At 43.2% G+C, this 23,613-nt stretch overlaps 1 protein-coding gene and 1 pseudogene across 2 annotated transcripts in view; both read left to right on the top strand.

The window, feature by feature from the left end:
* Positions 1-23,613, top strand: part of LOC126353841 (uncharacterized) — a 290,461-nt gene that overhangs the window by 129,506 nt on the left and 137,342 nt on the right. Inside the window, exon 2 of one of the 2 annotated variants that reach the window (XM_050002985.1) lies at positions 19,484-19,542. The exons of the other annotated variant lie outside the window; for it this stretch is intronic. The gene's annotated coding sequence lies outside the window, so the exon portion shown is untranslated. The remainder of the gene's footprint in view (positions 1-19,483; positions 19,543-23,613) is intronic. 2 annotated transcript variants of the gene reach the window in all.
* LOC126357338 (5S ribosomal RNA) lies at positions 14,783-14,900 on the top strand (annotated as a pseudogene).

The raw sequence follows: 23,613 nt of genomic DNA, 5'->3' as shown, positions 1-23,613 counted from the left end.
GCCGTTTTGGTTAATGTTGCAAGGCCAGATCAGTCAATCATCCAGACTGTTGCCCCTGCAACTACTGAAAAGGCTGCTGCCCCTCTTCAGGAACCACACGTTTGTCTGGCCTCTCAAGAGATACCCCTCTGTTGTGGTTGCACCTACGGTACGGCCATCTGTATCGCTGAGGCACGCAAACCTCCCCACCAACGGCAAGGTCCACGGTTCATGGGGGTGGGGGTCATCTACTTAGCCAGTAAGAATTCTACAGTGGTGCTACCCCTTGATTATTATGAACTAAACTGCAATCCACTGGATACCCGTAGAGCACAGCGACCGTTGAATAGTCAAATGTAAAGAAGGACAGCAGTCAGTCGCAGAATCCGTAATTTGTTACAGATCTAGATTTCGACTATAACACAGCCATCACCGGTGCATAACTAGAAGAGTCACACAGGCATAACCATGTCAGAGCATAAACATGTGACAGTTGATGCTAGCATTTACAGGACAGAAACAAAACTCAATTGAACATGTTCCTGCTCTGAAATGGCTATGCCTATATGTCTCTTCTCGTAATGCACCGATGATAACTACGCTACAGACGAAATTTAGATCTGCAATAAATTACGGATTCTGCGACGGACTGCTGTCCTTATTTACATTTTATTTATTATTGTTCTGCGAATGTCATCGTGGTCCCTTCTGACTGAAAAATTATTTATTTACAAGATCCATTATTACAAATTCGGCCGTGTAGCCATTGTCGAATGGAATACTACAAAATGGTTCAAATGGCTCTGAGCACTATGCGACTTAACTTCTGAGGTCATCAGTCGCCTAGAACGTAGAACTAATTAAACCTAACTAACCTAAGGACATCACACGCATCCATGCCCGAGGCAGGATTCGAACCTGCGACCGTAGCGGTCGCTCGGTTCCAGACTGTAGCGCCTGGAATACTACAAAATTGTGCTTCAGCATGTATCAGAACATGTGTACAATGCTTCGTCACAACCGAATGTTGGGTATTTAATGTTTCCGTTGTTGCCATCTTTTACATGAATTACATATAACCACTACTCGTGTTCATCGTACACACGACAACTGCAGTAATTGACCAAATTTTTAATTTTTGACACGTGCTAAAGCACACTTTTGCAGTATTGCACTTGATAATAGACGCACGGCGGAGAGGGCAATAGTGAGTTACATTGTCGAAGTGTCTTGTAGATCTGAGAAAGAGGCTTGGTATAAAATGTTTGAACGAGCCGGCCGCTGTTGCAAGGTCAACTTGTGACGAAGTACGCATCGTTGGAAAATTTACAGCATGACGCAGTCGCAACGCAAAAGACTCAGTAGAATAGTGAAACCGACAAGTTTCGTTTAATTTGACTAAACTTCACATGTTTGTGAATCGTATTAAAGGGAACTTAATTTTTATTTTCAACGAGTGTCTTGTGGATCTGAGAAAGTGGCTTGGTATAAAATATTTGAACGAGTTAGCCGCTGCTGCAAGGTCAACTTCCGATGAAGTAACCAACGTTGGAAAATTTACAGCATGAAGTATTCGCAACGCAGAAGACTCAGTAGAATAATGAAGTTTCGTTTAATTTTACAGATTCATATCCCTCTTGTGCTGCGTCTTTGGTACGACTGACTTTACGAATACGGATGACTCTGTGTGTTAATAACTAACTCCGACCGAACAGGCCTTGGAAGGCCCAACGGAACCGACCGGCCGCCGTGTCATCCTCAGTCCACAGACGTAACTGAGTACGCATTTGGAGGCGCATGTGATCAGCACACCGCTCTCCCGGCCGTATGTCAGTTTACGAGACCGGATACGCTACTTCTCAATCAAGTAGCTCCTCAGTTTGTCTCACAAGGGCTGAGTGCTCCCCGCCTGCCACTAGCGCTCGGTAGACCGGATGGTCACCCATCGAAGTGCTAGCGCAGTCCGACAGCGCTTAACTTCGGTGATCTGACGGGTACCGGCGTTACCGCTGCGGCAAGGCCGTTGGCTCTGTGTGTGAATGTTGCTAGGAAATGCAGAGTCGCTACTTACCCCATATTTGCGTCATTTGTCTATTGGTGTAGACCACGTCACGGGGAATAATTTAGCTGATGGTTCCTAGCATCACTAGGCATGCTTTAGTTTTCTCCGGCCCTGAGACGACGAGTTTCCACCGAACTACTAATCAAGTGTGCTACGTACTACCTACCCCAGCGAATTGATAGTGATTTTCGACAAGAAAACCTAAGAAAGAGTGTCTCTAAGCGAAGAAAGGTATTTTAGAAGCGAATTAGGGATTTTAATTTTGATGGGCGTACTCCCTTTCATACTGAGCATTTGACTGGATTATAGGCAACACACAAGGCGTACGTGAGTCACAGAGTGCATCTCAGGGACATAAGCAATACACAAGGATGCCTAATGTTCCAGGGAAGCATCAGTGAACATATTATTTCTGACAACAGTTGTTCCCAACGACGTGATCTATCATGTCTACAAGTTTGATACAAAGACTTTGAATCCTTAATATTATCAATGACTTTTTTGCTACGATTAACTGCGTGATATGGCGTAGTGCTAAAACACTGGACTAGTGGATTCGTATTCGTATGGACGGTGGTTGAAATCCCTGCATCAGATTTAGGTTTTCCTTAATTTTCCTAAATCGCTTCGGACAAGTGCTGGTATGATTCCTTTGAAAAGAGCACAACGGTAGCTCTCCACCTGAATCCGTTTAAACCTGCGTACTATAGTTAAGCGTTGATTTCCCTCTACAATTTGTGTCCCTAGCGCATCCCTCCATTATCAAACCAACGATTCCTTGATAGGGATGGGAAAAACGGACCGGTTGAAACCGATACCAATATTTTAGTTCTGAGTAATGTGTATTTTACGGTATTTGTTTAGTCTCAGTTATAACAGGTGCTTTTTTTATTTTTCACTGACAACCGTTTTAAAATAAACATTTTCTTTTTTTTAAAAAAAAAAGAGTAATTTTTATTCCTAAAACTTGCTTTGACTTGAAATATTGCGTTATTGTAGAATATCGGAAAAGGAATTAGTGCTGTTTTAATAACAATGCCGACAGAAACGAGCAACAAACACTTTGCATAATAATTGGTATAGCATTGCTGAGACGGTAATGACCCTATTGGTGTGCGTCGTGGCTCACAGTACGTGTGAACTTCCAGTGTGCAAGACTTGCCTGTACCTGATCTGTACGGTAGTTTCTCGCTGTCCGTTGTATTCCAGAATGGGATCAACCCTAGCCTGGGAATATTTTTACCAAGTGACGTAGCAATGAAGTATAAAGCTTCATTTGCTCTAAAACATTAAAGATTTGTCTGCCATTGATGTGAAATAATAAAAGAGGAAGGAAAGCGTGGTAACAGCGATGAATTAAAAACTTAAAAATAATTCGTACAAAGTACACAATGAAACAGAAAGTAGCTGATCAGCTGACTGTATGCACGTAATATACCTTTATCTGCTTGTAGCCCCTGAAAATGAACAAATTAACACGATGTTCAGAAATATCTGCTTTTCACAAACGCTTTTGTTGCTATTGTCAGCTTGCATTTCCTATCGTGTGTACTGTGGCCATTGTCAGTTATCTTGCTGTCCAAATGGCAAAACTCGTGGACTACTTTTAGCTTTTAGTGTCTCATTTCTGTATCGAATGCCACAAGCATTGCCTCATTTAATTCGACTTGATTCTATTACGCTCGTTTCACTTATGTTTAAGTGCACTTTATGACATCTTTCACATACATGAACCATTCCCTTCAACTGATTTTCTACACCCTTTGCCACGTCTGACAGAGTAACACTGTCAGCGGCAAACCTCAAAGTTTTTGTTTCCAATTTTCCAGTACTTGGTATGGTTTCCATACTAGTATTTCACCATAATTGGATATGGAGAACACACAATGTAACGCTGCTTTCTGTGACGAGACCACTAACGCCGGCCCTTTCCTAGTTGTTCTTATAAATGACTATCGTCGCTGTGTGAGAAAGGGCCAAGGGGTTCAGCTGCCTAAATACAGTATGAGAGATTCTCCTCATTTGTGCATTCGGGCAAGTTCCCTTAGCGAAATGTGAATATTGTATTCTGAATGCAACAGTATCGTGTTCATGAATGTGATAAATTCGTGAGTGGTGATGAGATTTTGGTAGATGACGGTGAGAAATAAAAAGTAATAACCGGGGTCGACTTGAAAATTTCCCTCGGAGAATACCAGACACATACTGCGAAGCACATGTGAATCCGACGTGAACTGCCATCAACAGTGTCAGATTCCCTCACTCTACGAGATACTATGGAGAGATTTGAGTGTAACTCAGAATAATGGCGCGGTTTGGTGGTCGTGAACCTTACTTCAGCACCTTATTTCCAAATGCTGGTGATGAATATGTTTTGCACCTCTAGAAATTCGACTAGGTTGTACAAGCAACATTTTGTGCCAGTAATACAACTATTGCTGCATTATCGTTGTCTGTTTGTAAATGTATATTGTACGCAGAAAAACAGTCTAGATCGCACAGATCACTTTTATTAGTGATGGGTTTCAGTCCAAAGGCGGGCGATCTTCAGGCCGTAGTCCAAAGTTGATGTGTGAAGATGGATCACAGAGTGGGACCTGCAGAACTCTCTAGATGCTGTCAACTACAGCGCAGGATTTTGTGCACGAACTGACCTCTCGATTATGTGCCATAATGTTTCGATGGGATTAATGACGGGCGAAGTGGGTGGCCAAATCGTTCGCTCAAACTGCCCAGAATGTTATGAAATGGCGCATTGACATCAGTAAAATTTCCATCCTTATTTGGGAACATGAAGTTCATGAATAGCTACAAATGGTCTCCAAATAGTTGAACATTACCATTTCCAGTAAGTTATCGGTTGACTGGGACCAGAGGACCCAGTCCATTCCCGTAGACACAAGCTACGTCATTATGGAGCCACCACCAGTTTCCACAGTGTCTTGTTGACAAATGGGGTTAATGGCTTTATGAGGCCTGCGTCACACTCGAATCTTAGCATCAGCTCTTACCAACTGAAATCGACACTCATTTGATTGCTCGTCTGCTGCCATAGGCCATTAACGAACGTCGAATGTTGCCTCTCTTTCCTTACGGATACGGTTGTCGTACGTCCCACATTGATTTCTTCCGTTATTTCAGGCAGTGTTGCTAGTCTGTTAGCACTGACAACTCCACGCAAACACCCCTGCTCTCGGTCGTTAAGTGAAGGGCGTCGACCACTACGTTGTTCGTATTGAGAGGTAATGCCTGAAGTTTGGTATTCTCGGCAGACTATTGACACTCTGGATCTCGAAATATTGAATTCCTTAACGATTTCCAAAATGGAAATGTCCCATGCGCATAGCTGCAACTACCATTAGGCGTTCAAAGTCTGTTAATTTCAATCGTATGGTCATAATCACGTCGGAAACCTTCTCACAAGAATCAGCTGACTACAAATAACAGCTCCGTCAAAGCACTGCCCTTTTATACCTTTGCCTCGGGCGTGTATGTGTGTGATGCCCTTAGGTTAGTTAGGTTTAATTAGTTCTAAGTTCTAGGCTACTGATGACGTCAGAGTCGCATAGTGCTCAGAGCCATTTTATACCTTGAGTACGCGATACTACCGTCATCTGTATATGGGTATTTGACTATCCCATGACATTTGTTACCTCATTGTATATCTACGTCCACACTGTGCAAAACACTGTGAAGTATAAGTCAGAGAGTATTTTCTATTCCATCACGTATTAGGGTTTAGACCCGTACCATTCGCGTATGGAGCGCGGGAAGAATCCCTGCTTATTTTCCTCTGTGCGCGTAGTAATTGATTTAATCTTATCCTCGCGATATACTGGGGCAATCGGGTTTCACGTAATACTTTGGGTGTATCTTCAATTTCTGTCACTTCAGGTTTTTCAGAATTCCTGCGACGTTCTTGCGTTTGTCAAAGAAACCTGTGACCATTTTGTTCCCTTCTACATACGAGTATGTAGCTTGGCTTGCGGGACAAGTTTTCATATCTGATATTTAATGCAAAGTGTATGACCACACATTCCAGTTACATGATCGATGCAGCCATATTTCTTAAAGCAGGCGGTTCGCAGTGATACACTAATGGCCTCAGTGACTAACAGCAACAGTATTGTAATTTTATTTTCTACACATACCATAGTTAACCAGATAGTTTTATAGAGACCACGATCCTGGAGATTTCCTCCCTGGCTACTATCGATTGTGGGAAGATATTCGCACGGAAGATACTACAACGTAGTTCTCTTAGCTGTCCTAGAAACCGAACAAGATATACCAGTTATTTCACACTTCAGAGCGTCACTCCCGCCTTTACAAACTCTTCATCTCCACCCCGTACGCCCCTCGCTCCCCCCCTCCCCCACCCCCTCTCCCGGGCGCCCGACTTCATACTAAGTCACAGTTTCACTGATGATTTACGTGGCTGCTACGAATTATGGGCGGTATTATTCTATAAAATCGTCAATTTTTGTGACTGTACAGAGAATCGCATGTTCCACTGCACCACTGCTCAGAATATAACTAGCGGAGAAAGAGGACCGTTGAGAGGCCGAATAGCGTAGTTTTGAGTGATACCAGCGATCTATAGTTATCAGCTGCTTTTTTTCAAGTTCTGAGGAACGCTCTGTACATATTTTGTCGCTTCCTGCTGTTATCCTATTACGAAGTGATTACCACTCGTGAATCTTTGCTCATGGTTGAAGCTTAAGTCTCGACGTAACCCCAAATGCGGGTAAGAATTTTGTGCACTCCGTCTGCTTGAGAACTGTGTCTTTTCGCGTTTAGCTGTTTGGGTATTGAGTATTTGATTGCACGGCAGCATGGGGAAGCAGTTCAAGTGAATCCTTAACTCGCTTGGAAAACTACCAGAGAACACCATCTGGCCTTATGGTGTAGCACACTAATCGCCGTTGCTGGCAACTGTGACCGAGCGGTTCTGGGCGCTTCAGTCCGAAACCGCGCGATTGCTACGGTCGCAGGTTCGAATCCTGCCTCGGGCATGGATGTGTATGACGTCCTTAGGTTGGACCTCAGATGTTAAGTCCCATAGCGCTCAGACCCATTTCAACCATTTTTTTGAACCAATCGTCGTTAACCCAGTGCGCGGATTCGATCCACAAGTGCCTCACACTCCCGTCTCATTAACTAGCGCATTACACTGTATGTGAAATAATACTATACCGACCAGTGAAAACATTACTACGATGTTTAGCTTCAGGTTTAGGTTCTGCTCGACCAGGCAAATTAGAAACAGATCTGAACAGAACGACATTAATTGATGCACATTTCTATAAATGTGAATTTGGCTTCTACAGAAACCAAATAGTAATGCTCATTACTTAATAAAGAACGGTACCGAACTTCACTGGAGTGTGGTATCTTACTTGTCAATGTTTTTTTTTACCACCTTGTCTCCATAGCGGAGAGTTTCTGTTCTCATTTCGAAGCCATCACACAGCTGCCAACCGAAAAATTGGGCAATCACAGCGTGATGAGCGAACGATGCGTACATAATGGGCTCTGGTGCCTGTTGCAGAAGGGGGGCGGGGGAGGGAGGGTGGAGGCGGCTAGGGACAAACACGTGACGCGGAAGAGGAAGTCCGGCTACCCGCTGTGCAACCAGCCGTTCAGGATTTCTGGACCACGTATCAGGAAAAGGGCTGACGGCATTACCTAGCAGTCAGCTGTTGGCATTTTTCCTTTACATGTCCTGCATGCTGGTTGTGGAGGAAAGTTAGAGGGTAGAATTGTAGAGGGAGATGAAGTCTTGACTCTAGTAAGTAGGTCCAAGTATTTACAGGTTGCAGTAGCTATGCAGAGATAAAGAAGCTTGAACATGATAAGGCTTGCGCGGAGAGCGGCGTCAAAACGGTCCTCGGACTACAGACCACAACGACTACAACGTCCTGTCAGCATTCCCAATTGGAGGATATAACATGATGTATGCATTCATGCCAACTGACTTGTAAAGGGCGCTCGTATACCACTGGACGTCGACATTTGCGACTACCTCGAGTAGGGATCCAAAAGAGGCCGTTTTGCTCCTCCGTCTCTACATGAACAGTGTGAAATGATCGTAAATAACAATGATTGTGTTTGCTATTTAAACGAAGCTTTCTTGCTGAAATAGCAGATGAATAGACTGGTATCTTTTTGTGATACTAAGCATTAAAAATAGGCCAGGTGCGAATAGGATTCGCGCACTAAGGGTTTCGTACAAATATATTTATGTATACAGTTCATTCATGCCGGGAATCGAGAATCTCTATTATTTTTATATATATGAAGACAGTAACTGATCTTGAAAGAACAGATACTATTGGTGACCGTGTAGCTTTTCCCTGGAATAAATGATGACTAACTGAAACCCTCAGCTGCCGACAGGTGTTTTTGATATACCTCGATGTGGACACCTGAAAATGTGTGCCCCGACCCGGACTCGAACCCGGGATCTCCTGCTTACATGGTAGACGCTCTGTCCATCTGAGCCACCAAGGACATAGATGAATAGCGCTACTGCAGGCACTTATCCGTTGCACGCTTCCCGTGAGACTCACATTCCCAACTGTCCACAATTCTACATACGTATTGCCCATCCACTCCTTACTCGCGCACGCTTTGGCGATTCCCGTAAGAGTTTGGGCAACCTGACGAAGGTCAATGGCTGGGTGGCCTGTAACTATACATATGAAGACAGTAACTGTTCTTGAAAGAACAGATACTGTTGATGACGGTGCAGCTTTTCCCTGGAATAAATGATGACTAACTGAAACCCTCAGCTGCCTACAGGTGTTGTTGATATACCTCGATGTGTATACCTCGATATGTACTTTACATAAGTAGAATTGTGGACAGTTGGGAATGTGAGTCTCACGGGAAGCGTGCAACGGATAAGTGCCTGCAGTCGCGCTATTCATCTGTGCCATTGGTGGCTCAGATGGATAGAGTGTCTGCCATGGAAGCGGGAGATCCCGGGTTCGAGTCGCGGGCGGGGCACACATTTTCAGCTGTCCACGTCGAGGTATATCAACAACACCTGTCGGCAGCTGAGGGTTTCAGTTAGTCATCATTTATTCTATTATTTTTTCCTGTTATCTGTGTTATCAACGTTCGATACCACACTTGTTAGGGGTTGGAGATATCGACCGCGGTTCGTAATAGATATCGATGTACCCGCGAGTCGCGACTTGCGCAGCTAGCGCCGCTCCGCGGCTTGTGACACGTATCTAGCGAGCTCTCGTCCACTTTTGCCCGGGACGTCAACTAGGAATGTAGCATAGCCATCAGCTGATAGGAAGCAACCTCTAACAAGGCGCTTAGTCAAGTATGGCATAAGTAATGCCTCGCTAGAAATCTCTTTGTAATTATACGTATATGTGCAGCATATGAAGAAGCCTGTAACATAAGTTAAGTACAATACATATTATTTTTTACCAACGACTACTAATTATTTCAGTCGTTGCAGATACCGACTATGCAGCCAGCTCCTTACCGACTTCACTGCCAAACCTGCAATATATGTTTATATTTGGCATTGGCCACCTGTCATCGTAACAACTGACGACGAGAATCGTAACATTATCGACATTGTATACTGGTAGCATATTATTCCCAGGGATTCCAAGCCTTTCGATGATGTTTTAATGTCAAGTATGAAGTCGGATAACAAATTACAAAAGAATATTTTTCCGAATCATATAATTACAGATTAACCGTTTTCGCTATTTCTTCCTTTACTTGTGCAGTGAAACTTTGCTTCTTGGCAAATTTCATGGTGCTAGAGTAACGGGAAGTGCCTTATATGTTTTAATGAATGAGTTTGTGAGTATCAAAATATATAGCATAAAAGGCCATATCTTTTGTTTGCACTGACTTAGAAGCCAACTTCCATTGTATCGCTAAGGTACAATAGACCTTAGTGAGTCAAATTTGAACTTGGTACATGGAACCGTTCCTGAGATAAATGAGTCTTGACAGACGGGCGGAAAGACATATAAAAAAGAACAAAATTTTCTTTCGTATGATATAATTACAGATTCACAATTGGCGGATTTTTTTTCCTTTAGTTGTTGTGTGAAACCTTCCTTCTCGCATAATTTCATGATTCTAGGTCAATGGGAAGTACCCTATAGGTCTTGATATGTGAGTTTGCGAATATCAGAATTTGTGACGTAAATGGTCATATCTTTCAAATGCCTTGAATTAGAATCTTATATCTACCGCAGCGCCAAGAGACCGGAGACGTTAATATGCGACATAAATTTCAACTTGATGTCTCTACCCGTTCCTGAGGAAAAGGATTTTTACCAGTGGAAGAGATAGACGGAAGGACGGACAACAAAGTGATCTTATAAGGGTACCATTTCCATCTCTTGAGGTGCACAACCTTAAAAATGATTGTTTTCTTTCGAAGCGACTCTTTTTTGTGCACTGGCTGAAATAGAAGATGAATAGGCTAGTACGTGTTTGTGATACTAACATAATGTAATATTATCTTCCTTTTTGGTCCTTCAGCTCGTCATGTAACGATATATTCCCAAATAATTTTACCTCATTATCATCAAATAATATCTAAAATTCCTGCGATTTTCAGGTGTAGCAGCTTCCATTTGTATATGTGAACGGCATTTAGCTGATATTGTAATTACGAGTTGCATGATCCCAATTAGTGCACTTATTCTTGATAACAGTTTTAGTTCACTGAATCTCCGTGATGGGTTCGTTCAAACTAAAACGGAATATTAGCCTTACTACACTGAAAGGGGGGGAGGAGGGAAGGGAGGAAATGTTACATTAAATTTTACTGCTCCATATTTTCTTCAAAGGAAGTCATATTTGCAGTTTATGCACTGGTTAAAATTATAATGTCTCCAGTGGTATGCCACATACAAAATAAGTACAAAATGTCCTGTTTCCCGCTATATGCTGACAATACCGGAGCGTCGGCAACCGTAAATTTGTTCCATCTGCAATCGTAACTTTTACGGGTTTAGTAAACTAGGGTTAAAGACTTTCATCCTGTTTATTGTTCGTAATTCACGTGAAGTGTCCAAACCTCGCAGCTGCATAGAGTGTATATAGAGTACTGCTTCCACGTGACGATGCTAAGTGGTCAGCAACCGTTCCACATCACACACGACCCACGCTGCTCGGCCTTACACACCCTGCCGTGGGCGAGCACTCGTACACTGTGATCCAACAGGTGCGCGGCTCCTCCCACTCGGCTGAGGAAATCATTTAGCTGCATAACAAAGCAGCGTGAGGTGTAGAGGAAGTGCATCGAACCTGCGTTCACTCCAGTTTAGGAGCCTATGCGCAACCGACTGAGATCAACATGGGCACAAAAGCCGCGCAGGCGGCTGAGTCATTTCGCGAAATACTAAAGGTCATCTTCGGTGACTTCCGTTAAACTGTGCGAAGTTCATTCGCCCTCTCTCTCGCACACCGCCGCTGAGTGTAGAACGGTCGGATCTGACACCATCCTGCAGGACTCAAGTACGACACTGCGAACAGATCTATTTACGATTGTCACACTTCACCATCATTATTTTCTTAAGTAATTAAATCTGTCGTTACCCTGTATGTTGGTTTAAATACCACAGTGCTTCGGTTCTAGGCGCTTCAGCCTGCAACCGCGCGACCGCTACGGTCACAGGTTTGAATCCTGCCTCGGGCATGGATATGTGTCATGTCCTTAGTTTAGTTAGGTTTAAGTAGTTCTAAGCTCTAGGGACTGATGACCTCAGACGTTAACTCCCATAGAGCTCACAGCCATTTGAATCACAGTGCTTTACGAGGCACACCCCTGTTGCAGGTGGTATGACCTTCATTCTTCCGATCTTTGAACTGACTCACCGAGCCAATTATGGGAGGACCTTTAGTTTAATATAATTGTCAGGGGCGAAGGAAATAAGTGACAGAAGCAATCGAAGGACCATTTTAGGAGCGAATCCTGGGCTTTTAGATTTGCAGTCTGGAATGTACCAACCTCTATTATTATAATTGTTATTATTATCACTATTATGAGGGGCGTTCAATAAATAATAAAACCCCTTTTCCAGAAAGCATGTTGGTTTTATTCAGGATACTTTCCGTCCAATGCGACGGTATTAGACCACCTTACTGGGAGTGACTGTATGCCTGCGTGGTACCACTCTACTGATCATCGTCGGAGTCAAAATCTTGCTGTTTCAATAACATTGCCATCATGTACGTACTGCTTCCTGCGGAGAGCATCTTTCACTGGCCCAAACAGATGGAAGTCGAAAGCTGCGAGATCCAGGCTGTAGGATGGATGAGGAAAAACAATCCCCAATAGAAACGTCCAGCAGAGCTTGTTTGTGATCTGTCACTCTCCTCGAACGAGAGTGTCCACACGTTACAGCGTTGCAAGAGTCGCAGCTGTAGCGACCAGCCGCCACGAGGGAGATCCTTTTGCGATGATAACAGACGGCTCGCCTAACCTCTCAGCGTGCCTTTAACTGCCTCCGCAGACATTCTGAAAGCGCCTGTAAATATCTGCTATACTCTGGTCTTCCGCCGAAAGAAACGCAATGGCAACTCTGTGTTTGTCACACAAATCCGCTACAGACGCCACTTCGAAGCCTACGTTCAGCGCCGTGACCTATCGGCACTTCATGAAACTCTAGGGGCTGAAGCGGGAATATTCCAAAAGTGCAGCAACAAATTCTGTATTTCTTCAGCCGGAACAGGCCGAGAAAAAATGTGTTGCATTATTTACCGAACACCCCCTCATATTATTATTATTATTATGTTATTGTCATTATTATTATTGTCTTCATGCCACCCGGCCTCCACTACGATCCTTCTTTGCGCTCACAAGTTTCGGCCTGGCATCGTTTGTATGTGCTTCTAAATTAATTATCATTCATACTAAACTTCTGTTTCCACGAAAACACACATCTTCTCTCTCCTAATTCTAGTTTTCCTCCCATTTAGGAGAATCCAAAAACTAAAATGTAGACATTCACGGTCTGAAATGTCACAGTTAATATAATATTCGGTGGTCGGAAGTTAAACAGTTAAGTAGCACCGCGAATTAAGATGGAAGAGATACATCAGCTCCTCACGCTGGATCTAGGTTTACTTGTCCAGACCAGCTACACCGTATCCACTCCCGAATGTCGCCAAAACCTCGAGTAATTTTACCTTCACCATTTTATTGCCACCTTCGGCAGGAAAATCTTCTACGGCTCCGCAAACTTCGCTGGTCGAAGACTTGAGTATGCAACCACAGAATCAAAGACAGCCAAGTTCAACGAAGTATAGAAGCGATGTGAGATATATTTTTGTTTTGTGGTTTTTATTTATTTTACCTTTTTGTCATGGAGATTGAGTTTTCTCACGCTATGTAATGAATCTGTATTGTTTTCTTTATTTTTACTGCTACATCCCTCTGCTTCACATTACAAATCAACGATTTTCAAATAAAATCTGGATTAAACATTGATTTGTTCAAATTTACTATGAATACTGTTTATTTTTAAGTAATCCCCGCACCACAATTATGTAAACAAAAATATTCCGTAGGTTATGCGGTTCTGTATATATCCTCACTCAGTTTCTAGACTATTTCCGCTATCAAGACGCTGATCGCATATGTAAAGAAAGCAATCGTTACGAGGTAACGCCCGATAGGTAAGCTCAAAATGGTTGGCTCTGAGCACAATGGGACTCAACTTCTGAGGTCATTAGTCCCCTAGAACTTAGAACTAGTTAAACCTAACTAACCTAAGGACATCACACACATCCGTGCCCGAGGCAGGATTCGAACCTGCGACCGTAGGGGTCTCGCGGTTCCAGACTGCAGTGCCTAGAATCGCACGACTACATCGGCCGGCGATAGGTAAGCAACACACCTTATGTACAGGTAACGGGAGTACGATCTTAACTGACCAAAGCTACTAGGAAAGATATCTAGTCTACGATAGCCTTCGGTGGTTTTACAACTGTAACCACGGCACATATCCTGATGCGTCCGCCTGGAAGAACCGCAGCATAGCGGCAGCGCAACAGGAGATGCACAGAGTGCAGCTGCACTCTCGCGACCCCTGACGCACCAGGAGATCGACGTCAGCGCTTCCGCAGGCACCGTTATATGCCGCGAACGGCGCTATAAGCGGCAAGAGGCCGCCTCCAGTCTGCGGAAGGCGGCAGTTGGCGGCAGCCGGCGCAGGTCGCTCCGGAGGCGCGGGGGCAACGACCTGTCAATCTGGCCCGCTTGCTCCTTCCCTACGCAACCCAAACGGCGCCGAAGATCCACGTAATCTTCCCATCCGTACGCGGAGCCTCTTGTTGTCTTGTCATCTACATCTACATAAACTCAGCAAACAACTGTGAAGTGCATGTCAGAGAGTACTTAGTATGGTCCCACAAGTCAGGGTTTCTTCTCGTTCCAGTCTCTTACGGATCATGCCAAGAACGACTGTTTAAATGCTTCTCTGTTTGCTGTAATGAGGCTTAAGAATCTCTCTCAATACTGACTGTTGAATGCAAGTAGGTTTTCATGAGGTATTTGGAGTCCATCTTCAAGTACCTATCATTTCAGATCCTTCAGCATTTCCCTGTCGCTCTCACTTGAGTGTCACAAAATCAGTTAGTTAGCTACATGTTCCATGGATCATTTGAACGACTTTTTTGTTGAAATGATGTGGAACGACTCAGTTTACAGGTATTCGTTATACATGATCAGTGTTAGCAATAATAGGCAATAGCCTTGCCGCAGTGGTAACAGCGGTTCCCGTCAGATCACCGAAGTTAAACGCTGTCGGGCTGGGCTAGCACTTGGATGGGTGACCGTCCGGTCTGCCGAGAGCTGTTGGCACTCAGCCCTTGTGAGGCAAACTGAGGAGCTACTTGACCGATGAGTAACGGCTCCGGTCACGAAAACTGACAACGGTCGGGAGAGCGGTGTGCTGACCACATGACAGGATGACACGGCGGCCGGACGGTACTGTTGGGCCTTAGTTTATTTTAATTAACATTAAAGCCAAGTTTTTATTTTTTTTATAGGCTAAGAACTTTTGAATACAAATTGTCCAGGGGAATTGTTTTTAGGTTAGATTTAACACTTGTTTTCATTTAATGGTATTGGGCGAATGATCAAAAATTTTTATTTCTGTTGCATTGTAGTCCCTTCTGGGTCAGACACCTTTAATAATGCGTTATAAAGGTCATTTTTTCCCTCTTGTGAGCATTAATCATATTTTCTATGGGTCCAACAACCTTGGGCGATATTATAAAACTAGCTGAAAAACGCAGCATTTCCAGGTATTTATTTCTAGCTGTGTCCAAGACTGCGGAAGGATGAAATTTGTGTTCGACTTAAAAGCGTTCTTTGTATACAATAATTGAAGTAGTATCCTTTGGGACATGAACCAAGAGCCTGTTTGCTTCACTAACAAGGGACAGTCACGTAGAACTTGCCATGCGAGAAGCAACTAACACCAGGTCCACGCCCGCAGCACGTAGCGTCCGGCCTTGTGCTTTGTTTATGGTCACGGCATAACATGGGCGCACTGGGAATTAAGGCAACATAGCCCACAGCCTTTCAGCCGTTCTGGTTTATTCAGAGATACTCGACCGTTCTCTAGGCGTATTTATTCGTAAACAAAACGAAATAAATATGTAATGATTTGGCATCCAAATCACAAAGCAAACTCCATAAATTTGCTTTTTTCTTCTTAACTGTCAATAAAACCACTCGATGGGAGCAAAGCAATGTCGTCAAGTTTTTGATGTACCTAGAGAAATCAGATAATCCGTTTCTCCTAGCCAAGCTGTGTTAGTTTATATTCATAAATAAAAAAATGTGGCACTTTATTCTGTCACTGAAGTAAATTTCTAAAATATTTCATTCACTGATGCAAAACAGACCCGTGGCTAAGAAAGAAGTCAAATATGAATAAAACCCATTGAAAGAAGCAAATCAGTGTAGTTAAACTTTCAATTCACAAAATAAAATAAGTAAATACGTATCCCAAGCCAACTAAATTTTCTGTTAGACTTTATCAGTAAAGATAAGGTTGCGGCACTTAATTTGTCGCTGACGTAAAGTTCCCAAAATATATCTATCACTGAGTGTAAAAAACTAGTTGCGCCATCTATCGCTTCCTTGGCGCACTAAAAAAAAATAGCAGCGCCATCTGCTGGTTCTTCAGTGTACTGCGCTGTGTTAATCGTGTGACTGAGGTCAACATCCGAACTACTTCGCTGAGCAGACAATTTTAGATAAAACATTAAATTACGATTTATTGATTACCATCCTACCGCATGGACAAGGGACTTTAGCTGAAAATATATATAAGAAAAAATACCTCTACAGCTGTATCTTGAGAATGATATCTTGAGAATGTCTTTATTGTCTCACCAAAATTAGATGTGTAAGCATTAAAGTCATTCTCGAGATACAACTGTGGTGGTACTTTTTCTCATATATTAAATTACGATGTTTTTTCGCCGTTTAGATTTTTATGAAATAAGTCCTGTATGTTGCCCCAAACTATGCTCGAGTTACCTGTGAAAACCCCATGACAATTCGCCTGGTGCTTTTGGCGCTTAGCGTCTTCAGGCAAGACGACGGTTTTACAATTTTATTATTAGTATACATGTAGATGGGACGCAGGCCTACAAATGATTTTCTAAACATTCATGGTGGTGTCTGTTTGTTCTATATTGTGTCTCCCTACCACTTTCGCGCAACGACACTCTGAGCGTGTTTTTTAGGGAATTAACTAGTTTGAACCTTGGACCTGTTGCTGGTAAGGAGACGCCAGACCACACATGACATATAGAGTTCAGAAGCGTTCAGTGAAAGTAGCGATGATATAACCAAATACTCAATGATCTCAGCGTCAGCTCCACTGCACTCCCTGTAAAAGAATCTTAATACTAACTAAATTTAGTGGAAGGGGTTCACGGCTTTCCTATTTTTAGTTAGATGGTAAAATAACGTCGAAAAAGCAGTTAAGTTTACCATTGGAAATTTTATTCTACTCACAAAACATTGTTTATAAATTGCACTATTGATAAAAGGAGATGTTTTAATACAGGATGGTAAAAACCAACTGCGTTCAACAAAAATGTGAACGAATATTCCCTGAATGGGTTTCCAAGTTCTACAATCGATCGAAGGATGACCTATGCCATATCACATCTATAATCTAGGTTTAAATTAAGTTTTACAAAAGAGAAAACTATCAAAATGGTCTACAGTGACCCTCAATTATCTTTAATTACTTATTTAACCTGTCGTAAATTACAGTGGCTGATGTGGCTTCTCAATAACTATATAAAAGAAAAATCATCGCGTTTCAGATCTTTTCTTCAAGTGGCAAATGTGAACACCATGAGTTTTAATTAACGATCGACGCTAGTATTACGCAAAAAAGGGGTGTAGCAGATGAGACTTCTGCAGTTCTGAGCGAAGCCTTATGCGCCCAAAAATGCGGCATCGCGTGCGTTCATTACCTTGTCGGTGTTTAGGCAGCGTCAGGGCGACAGCGGCCGGCGCACCAGCCATCCAGCTCGCCGTCTCGGAACTAACTCTCCTAACTTCTCCTTACTACAATTTACCGAAGTAGATTTAAAAAAGCTATCTGGCTGTGTTTTCATCTGACCAATCAGGGTCTCAATGTTAACCTTAAGCTCCGCCTACAAAAATTCTGTCTATCCAATGAGACACGTTATACTTTTCGTGGTGGGGCAATGTTTTTAAAGTTTGCAACGTAGTAGAGACACTAAAAAGTCTCACGCTAAAACCTGCAGCTGGTGTGGTCCTTTTAGCGTTATCGTAAGATCTATACTGTTCTTCTGGAGGGCTCTATCTTTTAACATGGGCTGGGGGGTGGTCCTTGACGCACCTGAGACGCGAAAAAGTCTCACGCTAAAACGTGCGGGTGGTGAGCCGTAGTGGTTAGCTGACGACGTGTGTGTCCAGTCCGTCCCTTATCGTAGGGCCTTCTAGCTTAATACGGTTCTGCTCTCGGCTTCTGTTCTCGTTTCTCCCCTCGGAACTGCGTCTGCCTCACGGTGGGGAGGTACGACATGCATTTAGGCATTCTTTTGTTAGTCTGTGGTATTCCATTTGCTCACTCGTTACTCGTATTACTTTGGTTAATTTAATGTCACGATTTATTCGGAGCTATATGACATACCACTGCATTTGCTTATCATGTCAGGGTTTTCATGGAAGGTGTTGGATTTGCCTGACACCTTACAATTTATAAGCAAGAAGGAAGGAAAATAAAGAGTTTAACGCCGCGACAACAGCGCGGTCATTGGAGACGGAGCACAAGCTCGAATTACGAAATGGTTGAGTAGGCCGTGCTGTTATCGAAGGAACAATCCCGGCACTTGCATGGAGCGATTTCAGGAAATCAAGGAAAACTTAACTCTTGTTGACCGGACGGGGATTTAAACCCTCGTCGTCCCGAATGCGAGTCCAGTATACAGACCACTGCGCCACATCGGTCGGTGGTTCATAAGCACTCTCCTTTGTAGAATGACTCCATTTTCCCATTATTCTGCCAATGAGTTTATGTCTGATTCTTACATCACCTACGACTGAACGTGTGTGAGCAGTCAATTTTGCAACCCCATAAACTGTTACTCACAGATATATGTATGCGTTTACTGATTCCATTTGTGACATGTCTATATTGTAAACATAGAATATGATTTTTTGAGTAGTTCAACTTTCCCCCAAGGAGTCACAACGAACTGCGCTGAGATTACAACTCAAGTAAGTCATGTGTGTCTCTGGACTGCATTCTACTGGATAACACTGCAGAAGTGATTGAGTCTCCTCAGCCAAATCTTTGGTCCTAGTAAAATACAGCTGTCCGCAGCCCATAGGTTGGATTGAACACTGCTGTGCTTTATTAGATATGGTTTGCTAGGAGATGTTATGCACTTGACTCCTCCTACCTTTGATATGCGTACTCAGCCTATTACAGGGAGGACACAGTGTTAAATATGAACAATTAACCATGGTGCAGTTTGGAATTCTTTATACCGAGAAAACAAGGCCAGAGGTCAAAGAAGATAGTTACATGTCCATAGATCATTTGAAATTTTTTTTATCGAAATTATGTGGAACGAGTCAGTTTGAGATGACCGACTAAATCGTGGGATCAAAGGAGATTTGAACCCCGGACTTTTGAATTTGTACTATGACACTTATCCACTGAGCGACGGAATCTGTTAGTTGAACTAAAAGAATTAATAAGAAATGACTTGTTCTATTATGCTAAGGAGCAGATTGGGCTGATCATACTTCGCTTTCAGTACGGATTCACACGGAATTTTTCCTGTGTTTATTTCAGATGAATATTTAGATGAACATGGCACTGTTTCCGTTTTCTGTTACTCGCAACGCTAACGACTTTGTTTCTTGTTCTGTTGCAGGAAGCGAATGACTGACTACGTAACAAAGCTGAAGACATTCCTCAGACTGTCAACTAACTGTGAGTATACGTTCAAACAATTTAGTCTTATTTATTTTTGCTTAGCTTTTCAACAAAATTACGTCCAAACTCGTGGGAAATCGGCAATGCGCGCCCAGTAGATACTTTAGTACTTTCTGATTCATTTGAGATAAAATAACGAGGTAACTGGGAAGCTACCATGTAGATCATTGGAGTTTAAGAAAGAGCCTGCACCAGAAGAAGCGATTTCGCGGTCCTCGTTGTCGGTCAGCTCAACCTCAGTCCACAAAAGGCATCGGGCTGGTGCTGCAAAGCTCTTTGAAGACGGCTGAGAAGAACGTGACTTCGAAGGTGATAGTTTGCAGCTTTTAATGGAGTCAATTGCATTTTTTTTGTGGAACTTCCTATTCCATGAAGGAATAACTAGAAAAAATGAAATTGAGTCTCTTATTGTCTAATTTAAAGAAATGATTAAATATCATAGCAATAAAACAATAGAACGTGCCCAAAAGCAGTATCAAGGACACGTGTTGTGACAGTTTATTCTCATCGTAAAATCTAACTAGCCAGGTTTTGAATGTATCCGAGAGAAACCACATTCGCTGGATAAGTGCAAAAGACAAAAAAAAAAAAGTCATCATCAACAGATAGCGTGTAACACTGTCCCTAGCCTCGACAGTGACCTCACAGTTCGGTGAAAACCGCATGCACTACTCGTCAACTGCTAAAATTTTTGAAACGTTCAGTGGAAGATATAGTAGGTATTGTGGCTAGAAATTTTTTTTAACGTGTAGACTCTTCATTACCTTATTGGGATACAGTTATTGAAGTGGAAGGAAGGAGACGTCTTCGAACTTTACAAAGTTTCTTATGTAAAGATCGTTGCATTGTTGAGAGTACTCGCACCCGTATACCTAGGGTGAACTGCACCATCACGGCAGACGTTCTTCCGATACGGCACTGAATGACACACTATTCCAGCTGATATACTCGTCTCCGTAGCTGGAAAAAGTGATTTGCTACTAGTCAGCACTTGTCCTCTCCAAGAAGGAATGTTTTGACAAAGCTAAGCGCACGTCATAGAAGACTGAGTAAGCCCCGTATATTTGTAGAGACAGGACTTGCTTACTCTTAGCCATATTCTGGTTTGAATAATAATGAGGACACAAAGAAATAATCTACACAGTAATCAATACAAATCACAACTGTCAAAATCATGATTGCGCATGTGTATCTATAAAATGTCTTGACATAGCTGTAATGCACTGAATCGATGCACCGTAGTAACAAGCTTCAGTAAAACTAACAAAAAGCTGTCGAAATAAGCGGGAGAACAAAACATCCATAATCAATACTGCCGTATTTGGGAAGAGTGAAAATAATTGTAGCTTTTTGGGTCTATGAAGACACGAATTCATAGTCAAAAACAGAAAATGCAATTCATTGGTCTGCACGCGAGACACTTACAGGGATAACGGGAATTTTGAGGACAGTATATGTCGCCTTTAATTTAATAAATCTATTTGATCGTGTAGACCATGCTATTATTTTGATTAGTTGGAATTGTGGAATTAGGGTGATAGCTCACCAATGGCTCGTTTCATATCTAGTAAGAAATAAAACTCAGGTGATTGCCCTAAATTGTTAACAAAAAAATAAAAAATATTTCAATTCGAGTGATGTGCTGTACAGTGTGGATGTCACAGAATTTTGTTGTAGGCACTGTGTTTAATACGCATCAGTGACCGGCATTGAAATTTATCCAGTCTGTTTTTCTCACATTTTTTACTTTCCCCTGATTGGTTTTATGTCCTAATTGTAACTGTACATTTATAATTTCTATTTGTGTTAGCGTTTTGGTATTGTTCCTTTTTGTTAAAAACCGGGAATACTTTTTTCCCTTGTACATGGTTACGATGATGGATTGTATATTCCGAAATCGATCAGATGTACTCTATGAACATTGTCAATAAAATATGTCCTGAAGTGGCCTGTAATCTTTAACAAAATAGCAAAATCAGTTTCTTTTATCGAAGTTGTTGTTTTACAGACCCCTCGCAGTCTTCTAAACAGTAATAAATATTTGGGGTATTTTCTGTAGGGAAGTCAGAGGTCAGATGAATCCTGTCCCATGGCCGATTCTGGCTCTAGATGGGGCTTTAAGCTCCAGCGTAAGAAAACCCTCCACACAACAGTAATTAAAATTAAATGTGATCAGTAATGCTGTGGCACGGGAACTTAAAACGATTTTGTAGGCGAATAAAATTCTTATCTGCCTACATAAACTGGCATTCCGTTAAAATTTTAAGGCAAATACATTACACAATTTAAAAGTTCGTCTTATACACAGTGTAACGTAGATGCAAACAATACGTAACCTAGCTACAACCAATATACCTATGCTCTTCAGTGAAAATGGACTCGATAAGCAACCTCAGCTATCAGTAAACGGACTCTAACCTGCATAAAACTGTGTGGGTGTCATTTAAGCCCTCTACAGACTGTTACATAAAAAAACTTAAAAGTAACATTTGGATAAGCTATCTGTGTATTTGAATATGAAAAGCTACAGGAATAAATGAACCTGTGACAATGAATACCTAAGCTATCTGACTGCGTTTTTGAACAGGAATTTACAAGTGATACAGAATCTGTCTTGTACAGTGTAATTTACTGGATTAGAGTACATGATATGTTGTGCTGTGTCAGTGGCTTTGCTGTGGCCCTAAGTTTTTCACTCACCTTTATACACTCCTGGAAATGGAAAAAAGAACACATTGACACCGGTGTGTCAGACCCACCATACTTGCTCCGGACACTGCGAGAGGGCTGTACAAGCAATGATCACACGCACGGCACAGCGGACACACCAGGAACCGTGGTGTTGGCCGTCGAATGGCGCTAGCTGCGCAGCATTTGTGCACCGCCGCCGTCAGTGTCAGCCAGTTTGCCGTGGCATACGGAACTCCATCGCAGTCTTTAACACTGGTAGCATGCCGCGACAGCGTGGACGTGAACCGTATGTGCAGTTGACGGACTTTGAGCGAGGGCGTATAGTGGGCATGCGGGAGGCCGGGTGGAAGTACCGCCGAATTGCTCAACACGTGGGGCGTGAGGTCTCCACAGTACATCGATGTTTTTCCAGTGGTCGGCGGAAGATGCACGTGCCCGTCGACCTGGGACCGGACCGCAGCGACGCACGGATGCACGCCAAGACTGTAGGATCCTACGCAGTGCCGTAGGGGATCGCACCGCCACTTCCCAGCAAATTAGGGACACTGTTGCTCCTGGGGTATCGGCGAGGACCATTCGCAACCGTCTCCATGAAGCTGGGCTACGGTCCCGCACACCGTTAGGCCGTCTCCCGCTCACGCCCCAACATCGTGCAGCCCGCCTCCAGTGGTGTCGCGACAGTAGTAAATGGAGGGACGAATGTAGACGTGTCGTCTTCAGCGATGAGAGTCGCTTCTGCCTTGGTGCCAATGATGGTCGTATGCGTGTTTGGCGCCGTGCAGGTGAGCGCCACAATCAGGACTGCATACGACCGAGGCACACAGGGCCAACACCCGGCATCATGGTGTGGGGAGCGATCTCCGACACTGGCCGTACACCTCTGGTGATCGTCGAGGGGACACTGAATAGTGCACGGTACATCCAAACCGTCATCGAACCCATCGTTCTACCATTCCTAGACCGGCAAGGGAACTTGCTGTTCCAACAGGACAATGCACGTCCGCATGTATCCCGTGCCACCCAACGTGCTCTAGAAGGTGTAAGTCAACTACCCTGGCCACCAAGATCTCCGGATCTGTCCCCCATTGAGCATGTTTGGGACTGGATGAAGCGTCGTCTCACGCGGTCTGCACGTCAAGCACGAACGCTGGTCCAACTGAGGCGCCAGGTGGAAATGGCATGGCAAGCTGTTACACAGGACTACATCCAGCATCTCTACGATCGTCTCCATGGGGAGAATAGCAGCCTGCATTGCTGCGAAAGGTGGATATACACTGTACTAGTGCCGACATTGTGCATGCTCTGTTGCCTGTGTCTATGTGCCTGTGGTTCTGTCAGTGTAATCATGTGATGTATCTGACCCCAGGAATGTGTCAA

Source organism: Schistocerca gregaria, chromosome 3 (genome assembly GCF_023897955.1).
Source record: "Schistocerca gregaria isolate iqSchGreg1 chromosome 3, iqSchGreg1.2, whole genome shotgun sequence".
In the NCBI taxonomy this organism is placed as follows: domain Eukaryota; kingdom Metazoa; phylum Arthropoda; class Insecta; order Orthoptera; family Acrididae; genus Schistocerca; species Schistocerca gregaria.
This window is presented reverse-complemented; position numbering and strand designations above follow the sequence as displayed.